Raw genomic sequence first — 13,505 nt, 5'->3', positions numbered from 1 at the left:
GGGGTGGTTAGAATGTTGTCTGGTAGCGGGGTGGGGGTTATTTTTTTCAGGGCCACGGTTAGGGTGTACATCTCCACAAATATGATTTGGATGCTATTTGGATTATAGTTTTTAGACATTAGACTATAGATGTGTTATATTTTGATGAAATGTGGTTGTTATGTTGGTGTAGTATTGCTTTGAATGTGGCAAGGTCAAAATCTGAGATTTAGACAGAAGAAGATATTACTCAGAAGGCTTGTTTATCTTCTGAATGGGTAGGGCAGGTAGGAGATTTAGTCTGAAATTTTGACTTGCTAGTGCAGTGGTAGGAGGTTAAATGTGAGGTGATGGCAAGGCCTATTAATATAAAGGTTAGGGGCCACATTTTGTCTCAAAGTGTTGGTGTATTGTTGTGATGTTTTAGTAGGTAACTTTACAGGAATGAGTAAGTATTTGGGTCTGGCTATACTTTATGGAGTTTGTGGTTAGAATGGGGGGATTAGGTAGGGGGTACTAGCCTGAAGAGATTAGTTTAGGTATTGTGTGAGTGAGGTGATGTGGAGTGATGGTAGATGGTGATGTGGACTGAAGAGAGTGAGAAGAGGAGTGGCTGTATAGAAATGAGGTTGGTGTGAGAAAGAGGCTTAGGGGAGTGGCTAGTTAGGTATAAAGGCCAAGAGCCTGGGGGTGTGTGGTAATGGGGGTAGGGTAGGGGAGTGGAGTGAGCCCGAGAGTAGTGAAGGGCAAATGGAGCAGAAACAGTTAATTTCCAGCTATGTGCAAGTAAAGACAATCAATTGCTCTGAACTATTGGCTTCTTAGTAGCAAATTTGTTTGTCTGTTAAGCTATAACACTTATTATTTTAAATATTAGTGAGACTACCTTGGTATAGGCAGCAGGGTATTTTGCAAACAAGCTTGAAAACAATAAAACTGTTCCAATAATATAGTGAATTCTGGTGCATGATTTAGACAGAATTTATCTGAGAAAATCATTCCTTCGTGATGAAGACAAGGACATATATCATTGTCAGTCTTAAGGGAATATTGTTTTAGGCACAAAATGTTGCCCATCAATAGCTCTGCAATGGCAGTTAGCTGAAGCATGAGGAAAGTTCAGTGATGGATATGATCAGATATAATTCCTGTTTCATTGTATATGGCCTGAGTATAAAATCCATTTTTGATGAATCAGACAGTCTGATATGTATTAACATGCATTGTAGAATTTTATTTATAGAAGTAAAGGAAGTGCCTGAATTTCATCATCATGCAGAGTCTCTTCCTCCATGTTCCCAATGGAAAAAGAATCAGTTCTGAGGTACCTGCACCCCACAAAAAGGGGGGGTCACCCATCATTCTGCCACACAGAGGTAAAAAGAATGTGATGAACTATTCACAGTTATGTGAATTGTCACAGCTGTGTTGATGGCACAAGTGTCCTACCCCTGAAACTGAGAAGAGAGTGATGGATTCCTTGGTTCACATTTATAATATGATACTTTTAGGGTTCCACTGATATATTCTAGAATGTGCTGTAGCTGATTATTCTGATTATTATAATTATATAAAAGTCCCTTTATAATCAATAACCATTTGAACAAAAGGGTAAATGGTGTCATAATACCAACAATGATACAGAGAAACATTTTAAAGAAGTAGTGGTAAAGGATCTTCTGTTATAATATGAGTCTAAATAGATATGAAAATTACAGTAATATTTATCATAGTCCTAAAACCCTGAAAGCCCTGTGGACAGAGGTAACCACAGACAAGTCAAAATTACACTGGAGGATCTAACATTCAGGTCTGAAGTTGTCCTATATACTAGTGGAGAAGAGTAAAGGGCAAATATGAGTGGGGGTTACAGAATATGAGGCAGGTGAATTAAACAACTCCATCTGCTAATGTTTTCAGAAACGAAAGGAAAGCCTGGTGTCGCAAATCACTGTACACCACTGAAACGTGGAACATAAGAAATATGCATGAAGATAAATCAATATGGATAAGGATGAGACAGCAAGAATATACCATGACATATTGGGAATTTGTGAACTAATATGCACTGGAATAGGACATTTTACATCTGTCAATCATCTGATCTTCTACTGTGGACAGAAATCTTGTAGGATAAATGTGGCAACCCTCATAATTAACAAATGTGTGTAAATATCACTGCTTGGTTAAAACTCAGAAAAGACACAAAATGATCTCAGTACAATGTAACCCATTGAACATAGCATTGATACAGGCCTACGCTCCAGCTACAGGTGCTGATGAGGTCCAAGTTCTTGAGGATCTGTAGCACATTCTGGAAATAACACAAACAAAAATATATTCTATTTATCAATTCACCTTAGGTGAATGGAATGCAAATGCCATTAGTCAAGGTGCAACCGGTACAAGTGTAGTGTATAAAATGAAGTAGAACATCAAATAATAGAAATTTCCCCAAACAATTAGTCGGTCGTAGCAAATACTCTCTTCCAATGACCTATAACATGGCATTGCACATTGCTGTCATCAGATGGTCAATATCCAAATCAGATTGACTATATACTTTACAGTAAGAGTTATCATCTTCATCCTCATCACCCCCCCCACTTTTCCCATTTTCTACATGTGGTTGGGGTGTTAAACAGTCCAAGTTAGAACTGCTCAATATAGTCAGCAAATACATGACCAGGTGCTGACCATTGTTCATGCCATCAGCTTCTTATCACAAGGTTTAGAATTATATTAAAGTAAACAAGAAAAGTCTCCATACCAGCTGGATATGAGGTCAGCACTCTTCCAAATGAAGATGTAGTGGAGATGATTAACAGATTCATGGGATTAGAGCTGGTCAATAGATACTGAAGTCAGAAGTTTGTAATAACGTCCAGGGGTGGCAATGAAAAACATTCCAAATGCAAACAACATTAAGAAGGAAAATGTCTGTCTATGGAAGGTTCAGTAGCGGCTAAACAAAGAATGAAGACAAAAAGACAATGACAGTGAAAGTATGTCAAACTAAATGCAAGTTTTAAAGAATAGCAAAAAAGATGTGATGATATGTATTCAAATTATCAGTGCAAGGAATTGGAAGAAGGTAATACAATATGAAAGACACATAATCTTTTCAAGAAAAATGACACTTTTAGGGGGAAATTCCACATAAAAATGGGAATGATAAAATAAAAACTCTGGAGGGACCTAGCAAAAGCAGAATATATCATGTAGGAGGTGACAGGAATATAGAGAATTATGTAAGAAGGGTCCTATCATCACAAATACATAGACTTATATGTTCTATATATTCTATTATCTGAACAACAGTTGGATATCTTGTAGACTGGAGTTAAATAGGTTCCAGAAAGCCTTGCTAATAACAGTGCTGCAGGAAATGATGGAATTCTCAATGAGTTATAAGATATGGCAGCATGTTGTAATTATAGTGGTGTTTGGAATTTTCCAGCAAATTTGGAAAACAAAAATAGTGGTCATTAGACTGGAAAAGGTCAGTTTATATACCCATTCTAAAAAAAGGCATTGGGAAAATTCAGTAAAGCCTACACAGTTTTTTTGTGTACACATTGTGGTACAATGTGTACATGAGCAGGAGCATTTATAGATTTAGTAAGCGCCACACATGCACAAACGGAAAATTCTGAAAAATACAAATTACCTCATAAGCAGGTGAATCTTATGGACATAAGGCAAGTCGAGTGATCCAACAAGCAGAAAGGCATGTTTGTAGACTCCACATCAGTGTCTGTAGTGTACACAGACTTTTTCCATGTACAGCAGTCTACACAGACAGAAGGGGATGCAAAACTCCAGAAAAATGAACATACCTCCTCTGAAAATATTATACCACATACAAATATGTGCAAAACTAATATTGTGGACAACAGAAAGAGGAAGGGAATAAGTTCAATTAATATTTTTTTAATAATCTTGACATGTTTGCACTATGTGTCTCAGTGCACAAACATGCTTAATACAAAAATAAAAAAAGAGGAAAAAAGCATTTTATAATATTTGTCAGAAATGTATTATAGGACTTTGCGTCAGGTCCATACAATGGTGCATTGGTACTGTTACCCAGTTCATGTGGCTATGAACCATGCAGTTTCCAGGCTGTCAGCACAGATATGTATGCAAATGTGGTGGATGTCTTGAATAGCAAAAAGGAGTAAGCATGTCCGCATATCCACTTTGTGTAGGCTCCCACACCATGTTGATATTTCCACTGGATGTTGATGCCATCAGGGGGGTGTCCTGTTACTTTTAGGATTTTTTAAATTCCCTGTGCACTTATTTGCATTGCTCGCTGCATAGCTGAGAGTGTTCACATGGAAAGACCACCCAGGCCACATTGATGACATAGGCAGCAAATAATTAAAACCAGATATATTCAATTATGAATTTTGACTTTTGTATAAGATATGCCACATAGTGAGGTGCATAGCATAATGTGTTCAATTGGCACACTATCCACTTGATAGGGATGATGTAGACAGCAATGAATGTTAAGCAGATATATTTAATGAATATTTACTAGTGTGTATAAGCTATGCTGCACGGTGCATAATGCTGCATTATGCACTAAAGTAGGGGCATTAAATTATGTTAATTACATTCCAGGCAGGTGAAATGCATCATAATTTGCCAATCACACATGGTGGACCTACAGCAGACCTGTATAAAGTATGCATATACCTTGCATTCTGATTTTCCTCCAATCCCCCAATACTCTGGACCATTGGAGTACAGACTTTGAAATTTTAACTGAGATAATACTAGGGGCTGCTGCAGGTCTGCTACATCTGTATGTGCTAAAGGCTTAAGTCAATGCTGCTGGTGCTGCTGACAATAGACCCAGGCCAAGAAGGAGAAGAGTGCTCAGACCTAGGGTAACCTACCAGGTGCTACCTGAGCTGGAGATTGTAGATCACTAAAAACTAGACAGGGACATACTATAAGAACTCACTGAGCTCTGTCACCCTCAACTCAGAACTAGACCCAAGAGAGGAGAGCTCATCCCAGTGGAAAAAAGGTGTGTGCAGCCTAGCTAAAGCTATAGGTACTTTCCAAAGACCAGTTGGGGACATGATGGGGGTCATACAGGCATCTCCTTCTAGGGTACTCCACCAGTTCCTGGATGCCATGCTACCACAAGCCAGTGAGCACATATATTTTCCCCAATACCCAGAGGTGAGGGCCAGCAATATGCAACAGTTCTACCATGTAACACACCACCCTGAAGTACTGGGTGCCATAGATTGCACTCATGTGCACATCAAGGCACTACCTAGTGTGCAGGGTAGAATCTATGTTAACCATAAGGGGTATCACTCCATCAACTGCCAGGTCATATGCAATACCTAGAGGATTATCCTGAATGTGTATGCTGGAAACCCTGGCAGTTATCACGACTCTCATATCTGGTGCACATCACAGCTGTAGCAGAAGTTTGCTAGGGGGGACAACCCACATGACCATTTACTGGGGAATGCTGGCTACGCCCTGAAACTGTAAATGATGACACCCATCAGAAATGCATAAACACCTATGGAAAAATGCCATACTGAGGCATACGCACAAACTAGGAACATCATAGAGTGTGTGTTTGGGCTTCTGAAGTCATGGTTCTGGTGCATACATATATATGATGTATCCATGCAGTATTCTTCAACCATATGCTCACAAACATTCACAGTATGTGCTATGTTACATAATCTGATCCTGCGGAAAAAGCTGCAGCAGGATTAGCAAAGGGAAGGGTACACAGCCCCCTCAACAGTGCCTAGGTCAGCACAGCCACAGTCACAGGAGGACTCAAAGGAGGAACCCCCTGCTGATGCCCCTGTAGGCAGACATAGGCATGCTCAGTATGTCCTGGCTTTGGCTAAGAGACAATACATACATTCACTCACAACCTAGGGCCCTAGGGACTTACACCTTACAGCAACTCACATACAGAAATCAAAAATTGATGTCAGGCAACCCACACAACCTGTACCTATCCATGTATTGGCTGTGCACTGCTTGCATCTGACAAAGTCAGTCCTGAACTACAATTGTGTCACCTGCTGCATTTACAAGGTATGTCTATAACCTACACAGTCCTCATAAGGATTATTATATGTCATTGTATGTATGTTTGGATCTGGTACAGTATGCAAGTAAATAAAGTGGGCTACTTGGACAGAAATAGCATCCACATGGGACTACAGACATCCATTCACTATGATGTTTCCATTACTATTCACTAGGCTTCATGCATGGAATATTCATGCTGTAACAGATTACTGGTACATCAGTCAAGGGAGATGTTAGACAGTGAGGTTATATTATAGTCAGATTATTGTGGATCCCAGTAGAACATGTAGTGTTGTTCTCCCACCCCCAACTCAGCTCCATATAGTCAACACGGCTACTGTTATCACATAGGTAGGATACAAAAGTTATATGACTGCTAGGCTACTAGATGCAGATGACAGTACGAAGCAAAGTCACTCTGCAGGCCGCACACACTTTTCAACACAAGCCTAGTTTATGTACTCCACAAGTAGTTCACCTGCAGTTATACTTAAAACAGACTTCAGCCATGGTGTAGGCGATAGGTACTGTGATGTGTAGTATATAAAACTAGATATGTAGAGGTTCTAATCTTACTCCAGGGACACTAGTCTGTGTATGTGCATCTCCCTGCAAAACCACTGAGAATCCCTCATTGACTACAAACTGCAATTGTTCTGCACATTCTGGCCCTCGCAGTTGATACAGGCTTCCAAACTCCAGTTTTCCACAAGGCCTGCCGAAGTCATGTACCTTATGACTACCAACTGCCATTCTAATGTCAGACTTTAGCCATGGCAAGTGTGATAAATATTGTCATCTGTAATTTGTACAGCTAAATAGGTAGGGGTTCTACTCTCACTCCAGTCCACTTGGTGTGTGTGTGTGTGTGTGTGTGTGTGTGTGTGTGTGTGTGTGTGTGTGTGTGTGTGTGTGTGTGTGTGTGTGTGTGTGTGTGTGTCTCCCTGCAAAACAAATGAAAATTCTTCATGGACTACAAAACTGCAAGGGGTCTGCACTTCTTTACTCTTGCAGTTGATGCAGGCCTCCAAACTCCTGTCTTCCACAAGGTCTGCCAATGTCATGTACCTTAAGACTACCAACTGCCATTCTAATGCCAGACTTCAGCTGTGGTTCATGCGATAAGTACTGTGGTCTGTAGTGTCTAATTCAAGATAGGTATGGGTTCTAATTGCACTTCTTCCCACTTGGTGTGTATGTGCATTTCCCTAGAAAATAATTATGATCACCTCACTGACTTAGAAAGAGGTAGGGTTTTGCAGTATGTTTGTTGCAGCAGGTGATGAGGGGCTCCAACTTCCTGACCACAAGGCCTGCTGATGACATCTAGCATAAGAGTACCTAATGAGATCATTATAGCAGACTTCTGCTGTGGCATGTGCACTAAGTACTCTGGTCTGTAGTGTGTGCCATTAGGTGATAGGAGTTTTATTCTAATTTCAGGTAAACACAAGAGGCCAGCATAAGCAGTCAAATAGTTTTATTTCTTAGAAGATAAACATAAAACAAAAAATAGGTTAAATTTCAAACCGGTATGTCAGTTTCACTGAAGAAGGCTGCCAAGCCGAAACCGGTTTGAAATTTAACCTATTTTTGTTTTGTGTTTATCTTCTAAGAAATAAAAGTATTTGACTGCTTATGCTGGCCTCTTGTGTTTACCTATATATTGGTTTGGCCGAGCATTCCATACCTGCAAGGAGTGGAGTTTGTTTATTCTAATTTCAGCCAGCTTGTGGCACGTGTGCTGTGCAGTGCTCTGCAAACATTAATTGGTAGCGGTGCTATTCTCTCTGTTGCAAGGTTTGTGTATGTGTGGATGTTAGACCATTTTACATCAGTGGATGGGATCATAGGATCATTGGAATTTACTAGGCTAATGGCCCTAGGGCCCTTACAATCCTAGTCAAGTTCTTACTCTTATTTGCATGAGAAGCACATATTGCTCCTGTCCATGAGGAACACAGGCAAAAGCCCTGTGGTGACATGATGGTCACCCAGCCAATCATACAAACTGCATCTGAAGAGGGCCAATGAGGTGTTCTGTTTGTCATTAGGTGGGAATCTGTTTCAAATATTTGTTAAAGTCTGGTAGACATATCTCTCCCATCAGCCCAGCATGTATTAGTAATGTCACATACCGTATTAATGTCTTTACAGTGAGAAATCCATGTACCATTCCAGTTATTTCAGATGATCCCCATAGGACAGATATGCTGAAGACTTAACGTTCCTTTGTGAGGAACCTTTGTGTTGTGTACAATTGCCAATTGTGCTTGGAAAGGTACATGACAAAATGGCGATTGTACTCAAATATTGGCCTGAGGAAGAGTACATGGACGTTATAACTACGCCATTTTGGGTGACAGCGCCCTCAATTATGACATGAGCAAGACATAATTCCCATCTTGCCACTGGGAAGATATGGTGATCTAAGTTAAAGAAGGTGTAAACCTGTGTGGCCAGACCTGTGTGCCCAGGTCTATCACTACTAGGTGGGTATGTACATCAGGTGTTACTACTGGTGTGCTACTTACCAGAAACATTGGTGTTACCGATGGAAATTATACTATATACATATTTGTATGGAGTCTATGACCATGAGTATGTCAACAAACATTTGATCATGAAGACCCTCTTGTAGGATATTAACATAACTCAGAGATTCTATGACTGATCCCAGTTTGCAGGCATCAGCCAACCTTTTCAGTCACAGACATTCACTTTGTGCTTGTACCTTGGTTAAATGTATTCCTAGCAGTAGAGGACCCAGGACTGAGCTCTGTGGAACACCAATGTTTACAGATCAGCTGTTGGAAGTGGATTTCCCTATTTTAAGTATGAGTACTATCAGTGAGCAACTTAATGACCCTTCTAATGATCTGTTGATGCCTACTTGGGTGATTTTGTCAATGATGCCTGAGTGGGGGGATAGTGTCACATGGCTTGGCCAAGTCCAGGGGGTTGTATACACAGATGTACCCTCATCCAGGTCCTTGGTGACTGCCTCATACATGTCCACCAGTTTTAACAGGCATATTCTTCCTTTCAGAAATCCAAACTGTGTAGGGTCAACTGTTTGTAGGTTACATATCTCTTTGCTGATCAGGTCCATGATGAGTTGCCCCATGGGCTTACAGATATGGCTCTCAGGCTAATAGACCTATAGTTCTCATGGTTGGTGGATGCACCACCTCTGTGCAAGGAGATAACAATTGCCATTTTCCAGTCAGCTGGGAGGCAGCTGGTGGTTACACTATGATTGCAAGGAGTTCCCAATGGTGTTAGTAATCCTTGTTGGATCCCATATAGGATGCAGACTGGGATATTAGCAGGTCCAATAGATGCTGTGTTTCCTCCTTAGAGAGGCCATTTATGACTTGCTCTGAAGATATAGAAGGTATGGGACAGGTTGTAGGGATGTCATATGGTACATGTGGTGGAGACAGCAGAGTGAAGTTGTCACAGAACCTGTTGGACCACAGGTTAGTTATGTCTACAGCCTCGTTATATGTGGTATCATTAAGTATGAGTTTGCCAACAATCTGGGCCTTTCTTCTTAGGTTACACATGTAACTACACAACACCTTGTGATCGTTCTTTGAGGAGGAGGTTAATGTTGTCACATACATTCTTTTGCAGATGTCACAACAACACTGTTTGCTTGTTTTATCTAAGGAGGGTGTGCTTCCATTTTTGGGGGCTTCCTCACTCCTGCTGTTATACAGCAATGTCCACCCCTTATTGTCCAGCATGCTAATGCTAGTTGTCCACCAGGCAGATGCTATGAGGAGCTTGCTCTTGTCAGGTACAGCCGTGTCTATGCAGTTGTAATGATGCTTGCATAAAGCATTGGTGTAGAGCTTGGCATAGTTGCCTGCTCCATCTGAGGGAGGAGTTGCAGTTGAGCTATTTATACCATCCCATAGGAGGTTATAATTTCCTTTGTTGAAGTTTATTACTGAATTTGCTGCAAGGCACAGAGTCAGGTGTGATACTTATTTTTAATGAGACCGATTTGTGGTCAGATCTCACCACTGATTTGTGGTCAGATTTCACCAGGGAGGATCTCACAGTGGAGGTGCTACAGTCATCACCCATATTGTTAAGCACCTGATGCAGTATGTTGTCTCCTCTTGTGGGGATCTCATGCAACTGGTTCAGGAAATTGTATTTAAGGACATAGACTAACCTTTGGGCAAGTGAGTTTGAGCATGAGTAACCAACACAGTTGGTGGGCAGTTAAAGTCACCCCAAACCATGGTGTTGTGATGTATCTTGATAGATACAAGTAGATTCAAATAAGCACAGCAGGTGTCCTGATACATGAATTTGCTCCTGTAGCTGGCAATGGCTTGATTAGGTGTTCTTCCAGCACTGAATAACATATGCAGTGTCTCTAGGTAATCACACAGTTTAACCAATCTGGATGTGTATCTATCTTTAATGAATATGTATACACCACCTGCATTACCTTGCACACTTTTAGTTTGAGGTCTGAACATGTGGAAAGACGTGTAGTCTGATATGGCTGTGGTGCTGTCCACAACCTTGCTTCAGGTGTCTGTGACTGCACAAATGTCTGCATATTCCAAGGTTGGGACACCTTCCAGTGAGTGGTGTTTCATGTTGGCATTGCTAGTGTAGAGCAACATACCCATGATGTTGTTTGAAGATGGCGTTTTCTCATTAGAAAGTTTTCCCTTGAGACACCACCTATAAGATGCACTATGGGGATGTCAACAGCCTTTGCCAGTACTCAAAATCCTAGGGATGACAGATGAAGTCCATTTCTGGCAAATCACTGAGGTCTGTTGTGCAAGTCATTGCAGGCTGACATGTAGTGGATCCCCTTACAATGACACCACATGCTAAGACAATTATTGACTTCAATCATTTTCCATGTGTATTGAGCCATCATCCTAGGTGAAGGTCAAATGCAGCCAAAGGCTATGAGCATACCTGCTGGAGACACAGAGTCCGTAAGCTCAGTCATGTCTCTGCATACAGTCTAGTGAGGTATGTCTCAGGTTGTACACACCAACAGAAACTATGACATTGTCATAATGTTACCTAATGTTGACAGAATTTCATGCATATGTGGTATGATGCATCCTGGCATCTCACAGACAGCTCACTGTGACCTTTCCCTTATGTAGCCTGGTGAGAGGGACATCAATGTGTCTCATGATGCAATCACCTTTGACTAACAGGTCTGATTTTGTGTTTTGCCTCAGGTGTTTGACTAGTGAGACAGTGGTCCATGAGCTATTATGTGTACTGTGTTCTGCAGAGGTATTATTATGTGTAGTGAGCTTGCATTTGGATTTCTGAGGAGTCTGTTGTTTGCATATGTGTCTGGTAAGGAGCTCCATACAGGCAGGTATGTGTGATGTGGGTGTGGGTGGAGTAGGAGGTGAGGTGTACATGTTGGCAAACTGATTATTGTTATATGTACTGACTAGTGTGTGAGACAGCATGGAATCAAAGTTTGTAATATAGTCACATTTCTCACACATTGTGTTTAGCATAGGAGTAGAGGCATGGGGATGCTTTCCACATCTTGTCAGCAGTCATTGATAATGCCATTAGCAATAGACTCTTGCTTGTGTGCATGTCACAGCAGGCCAATATTAGGCCTGACAGATACTAAAATGTAAAATATCACCTTTATGTAGTTCCTCTAAGGTAAAACAGCACCTGACAGTGTGCCATAACATGGTCAAGTGAGTATGATGTTTTGCCAGGCATGTGGCCCTTGTGTTAACCACAGTCCAGCTATTAGGCATGGTCACAATAACATACCTACAAATGTGACACTGCACAACTCCAGCAAAGTTAGGGTCATGCTGCTAGATCCTTGGGGTTGACAGCCTTGAACACACTATCTGTAGGCACTCCTTGCAGTGAAGATGTGGATGTCTGTGCATGCAGAGAGAACTTGTTCAACTTTGCAGTCATAACTTTGGCCTTGCAGGTTTACAATGCCTGTCAAGCAAACAGACAGCAAATTGGATATTATGTGACATGATGTGGGAACGCAGACATGTATGCTGATAACATAAATGTACAGTATGACATACCTAGGACATGTGGGAGGTAGACACATTTTTGCCAAAGGTGGCCACTCCTCTGCAGTAGACCTCAGACAATGTCACGCAGATGTCCACCATTAAGCTATTGAAGTTCAGGCTCAATGAATTGCTGTGAAATTGTCACCTAACATGGATCACTGCCACTGTGGTGCTTGTTAGAGCAACCATAGATGTCTATATCACCGGACATTGAACATTATATTGTGATGCTACAGCTGTGCTCCTAATCACTATCTGGTCAGTACCCTAGTAAAGTCCTAACAACCTCAGAATGCAAGACATAACACATGCAAAACTCAAATGATTGCTCTGGCTGCTAATCAAGACATCTACCTAGAAAAGAGTAAATTAAGCCTACAGAGCCTTGTGTTATGTGGGACAACAATGAGGGTGAACAAACAGGCTGTGGCCTGCCTCTCATCTTGAGCTTGGCACTAACATTTTGCTTCTGGTGAGATAAAGTGTAGGAGCATGGTATCCCAGGAGAGAGTGCCTGTGGCGAGACCAGCAGTAGTAGTAGCCAGGCACCAGCAATTCATGGGACTCCCCTCTTTTCAGTATCTTCACAAGGTAATTGTGTCATTTCACTACACACTGCTTGAGTAGTGTCTAGCTGCAGAATAACTGCAAAACCTCCCTTCTTACCTTCATAGGGTGTATGTATTACTTTCCCCTCCATTGTTTGCCTGTGCTCTGTATAGGCACAGATGCCTTGGATGACTATTTCCTTGGAAACCATGATGGAATTAACTGCAATACTGAGTTGCACACAGGACAGCTAGCATGCAGTGACATGCACTGTCCCCATATGTCTCAGTAGTTTGATTTTTAAAGCCATGAAAAGACTTATTATGGAAATTATCAGTAACAATGTAGTACACCTACAGACACTAGACCAAACCCAGTTTGGTTTGGTCAAGGGCAGATCATGCCTACCCTAACTGGTGGACCTCTCTGAGTGTTAAACTATGCAATGGATGAGGGGAAAATTACTCACTCCACCTGTCATGGTTTGACAAGGCATTTGACACTATTAGGACATCAGGCATTGTTGGAAAACTGTAGAGGTTATTTACAAACTAGTATGTCAGCCGGTGGATAGCCAAGTGTCTGACAGTCATTATCTGGGATGATAGCATTGGATAATCCACCACTACAATGAGGAAAGTCACCAGTGGACTTCCCTCACAAATCATTCCTGGGACTACCACTTCTAGGCATTCCTTTCTCTGCAGTCATTGCCACTGTCATTGACCTCTGACTAACTACATTTGCAGATGATTGAAAATTAGGAGCTGTCACTGAATATCACACAGAACTGATGGTTATACAGGATGGGCTGAC

The sequence above is a fragment of the Protopterus annectens genome, chromosome 6.part0 (assembly GCF_019279795.1).
Source record: "Protopterus annectens isolate FY-2018-M chromosome 6.part0, PAN1.0, whole genome shotgun sequence".
Taxonomy (NCBI): Eukaryota; Metazoa; Chordata; order Ceratodontiformes; family Protopteridae; genus Protopterus; species Protopterus annectens.
This window is presented reverse-complemented; position numbering follows the sequence as displayed.